Source organism: Beta vulgaris, chromosome 9, assembly GCF_026745355.1.
Source record: "Beta vulgaris subsp. vulgaris cultivar EL10 chromosome 9, EL10.2, whole genome shotgun sequence".
In the NCBI taxonomy this organism is placed as follows: Eukaryota; Viridiplantae; Streptophyta; class Magnoliopsida; order Caryophyllales; family Amaranthaceae; genus Beta; species Beta vulgaris.
In genome coordinates, this window is record NC_079210.1 from 42,000,473 (window position 1) to 42,004,292 (window position 3,820).

The window sequence follows — 3,820 nt, forward strand, 5'->3', positions numbered from 1 at the left end:
TTACAATGAGCTGAAGATATGAATTAGAGGACAAACATACGAGGTATATATAGAACAAATGCATGGGATACAAACATAAAATACTAATATAAAAATGTGTGAATCGAGGTTTCGATTGGTCAATGTTATCTAGCCGCATATCTGAAAATTGGTTACAATATTGATAAAGCAAGTTGGATATATAGACCATGCTGTTTTTAATTTGTTGCTAGTCTCATCCTATCCTAGTTTCTATGTAGTAATTAGGTGAAAATAATATATGTATAATATTTGTTATTAGATGTGAATTCTTTTGAAGTTTCGTTACTTTGTTTGGGTTGTATTCCTATTTTGTTGCTGCAGACCTGCAATGCAAAGCAGGTTTTTTTTTTTAAATTTCTTGAACCCAAAATTTGATGCGGTCTTGTAAAACCACATCATATAATTTTCTTAAACTGCTGCGGGCCAATTTGATGCGGACCAAAACCGCATCAATTAATCCAATGTTGACCGCATCATATGAATTTTTTTCCACTAGTGGATGTTTTTGATTTATTATTTGAACTAACTTTATGGTATAAAAAATAATGATCGAAAGGACGTTTAACTTTTTTATGTGTAATAAAGAATGGCTCCTCCATCCTTTTGTGTCAAATCCTGTTTACTAAGTATATACAAATCAGTGTCGTCTCATAAAATTAAGGGCTCGGTGCTAAAATAAATTATAAAGATTTAAATTTTTTGATGAATAGAAGAAACGAAAGAGTTATAAATGCGGAGAATAGGAGAAGAAGAAAAATACCAAATAGAAATTAAAGAAGCTCTGAATTCTATAAATGGAGACAAAGCTCCAGGCCCTGATGGGTTTGGTGCTTACTTTTATAGAGACACCTGGAATATTGTAGAAGAGGATGTGATTCATGCTGTGCTAGACTTCTTCACTTCTGGTAAGTTACTCAAAGAATTCAACTTCCATCACTCTTATTCCTAAGAACAAATGCCCTACTCATGTTGGTGACTTTAGGCCAATATCTTGTTGCAATGTGTTATACAAGTGTATAACAAAAGTCTTGAGCAACAGACTGAGTAGTATATTGCCAGATATCATAAATGAGAATCAAGGAGGCTTTGTGAAGGGTAGATATATAGTGCATAATATTATGATAATTCAGGATATTGTGAAGCACTATGGAAGGAAAAATGTAAGTCCTAGTTGCTTGATGAAAATAGATTTACAAAAGGCATATGATACTGTTGATTGGGACTATTTGGAAGAAATGCTACAACATCTTGGCTTCCTAGAGAAGTTCACTCAATTAGTGATGACATGTGTGAGAACTCCTTCCTTCTCTCTAATGATCAATGGCTCTTTACATGGGCATTTCTCTTCAAAAAGAGGCTTAAGGCAAGGAGATCCTATTTCTCCCTTGTTATTTGTTATAAGTATGGAATACTTATCCAGAATTTTGAAGCATATTGGAGAGTTACCTCAGTTTAAATTCCATCCTCGTTGCAAGGGTATTAAACTCACACACCTATGTTTTGCGGATGATCTTATAATGTGCTGTAAAGGGGGGTTTAATTCCATTTATCTCATGCTACAAGCCTTCAAGCTATTCTCTGATGCTTCTGGCCTTAAAGCAAATGCTCAGAAGTCTGCCTTCTTTTATTGCTCTGGTATGGGGGATAATGAGATTCAGAGAGTGAAAGATAGTTCTGGTTTTCCTAGAAGCTTACTGCCATTTAAGTACTTGGGAGTACCTATTTGCTCTAGGAAAATATCTTCTGCTCAGTGTGACTTATTGATTGAGAAGATGTCTAGTAGAATAAAGGTTTGGAGCTCACGAAACCTCTCCTACATGGCTAGAGTGCAACTAATAAACTCTGTACTAGTAAGTATTCATCAATACTAGGCACAAGTTTACTTGCTGCCTAAAAAAGTTCTACATGAAATTGTTAAGATATGTAGATCTTTTCTCTGGAGTGGTCAGGCATATACTCATAAACCTGGGTTGATAGCTTGGAATAGATTGTGCTGTGCAAAGAAATATGGAGGTTTAGGCTTCAGAGATGTCTTCTTGTGGAACATAGCCAACATAGGTAGGTATGTGTGGGCTATTACAATGAAGAAAGATAGTACATGAATTAAATGGGTTGATGCTCTTTACATTCAAAATTCTGATTGGTGGCAGTATGTGCCTAAAAAAGGGGCTGCTTGGTCTTGGAAGAAGATTTGTGAGACAAAAGATAAATTGAAGGCCGTGTTTACAGTTGATGAATTAAGAGCAATGACTGAATATTCAGTCAAGCTGGTCTATAACAAGCTTGTTCAGCAGCAACAACAAGTGAACTGGGGCTCCTTCATTTGGAATAGGCTTAGCTTGCCCAAGCATCGCTTTATTGCTTGGCTTGCTAAACAAAACAAGCTACAAACCACTGAGAAGCTAGCCAAGATTGGCTTAAGTGTGACTGATAACTGTTTACTATGTGGCAGTCATTCAGAAGGTCATGCTCACCTGTTCTTTGAATGCCATTTCAGCAAGAGATGTCTTCCGGCTATCAAAAGCTGGTTAAATATACAGTGTGTTGCTATTGATCTGGGAAGGATCTTAAGATGGATTAAAAATTGCAAGCAATCTCAGTTCAGGAAGAAAGTCTTCTACACTGCAGTAGCATCCCTTATCTACAAGATATGGCAGAGTAGAAATGAAAGTTTTTGGCTTCAAAGAGTTCCTGTTATTTGTAGAGAGATTAGAGATATTAAATTTGTAATTAAATATAGAGTGTTGGCTGTTTTACCAGATAAGATAGCTCATAGAGACAAGAGGTAGATACAAGAGTTAGCTTAGTTAGATTCTCTTATTTTAGCCTATCTTAGGCTATTTTGGTTGTAAAGAGATTGCTTTGCATATAATACAACTTACTTACCTAGCAAAAAAAAAAAAAAATTAAATCTCTTTAAATTTGTAATTAAATTGAGGTTTTCTTTTCTTTTTTTCTTTAGGCGGACAACTAATTAATAGAATTGAGCCCTTATATTTCGAGGGTCCTGTGCAGTTCCTCACCCAGCATATGACCTTAGCCGTCTTTGATACAAATACAAGGATCCACATTTTCATGGCACCAATAAGAATTTCATGGAAAATGTCTTTTTAATTAGATATGTCGAAGAAAGAATTACGTACTATAATTTATTCTTTTTATGGAAAAAAATTTATATAATTCATCCGTCCTTAATACTAGTAACATGTGCACATGGACTAAGGAGAGGAAAGATACAGAGATAAAAAAAAAGAACCTCCAGGTGCTAGCACAGAGAGAGAAAGAGAAGGGGGTTGGGGAGATGGAGTAAGAGAATATAATCTCAAAATATATTCACGTTGCAAGTTATAAAGAGATTCTTACATTGAAAAAGGTTGCAAGTATTAAGAAATAGATTAGATTATATAATAATACGTTAAGCATCGTTGACCCACACACTCTCTCTTGAATGCTCTCTATCTCCATTAAAATATAGTAAACACACATTCTCTCCGATCCCCTCATTAATCAACTAAAGTAAAGAAACCAAGTCGACCTAAATTTTTGCACTTACTCCACAATTTGGCCTTAAAGTGTGTAGAAACAGTAACGATGTCTTTAATTTTGTCTGATAGTTTTCTCTAGGTTTACTTTTAGTAGTTATAATCTTATGACCCTATATTTTTTTTAGAGGGAATAACCAAGCTAGAATTAATCAAGGGACAAATTGTCCATGAGAATGTAAGGAGCCACTTTATGAGTATATTGGTTTTTCCAAATTTGCTCTACCCCAAAGGTACTAGGCTAGCTAAATGATGCG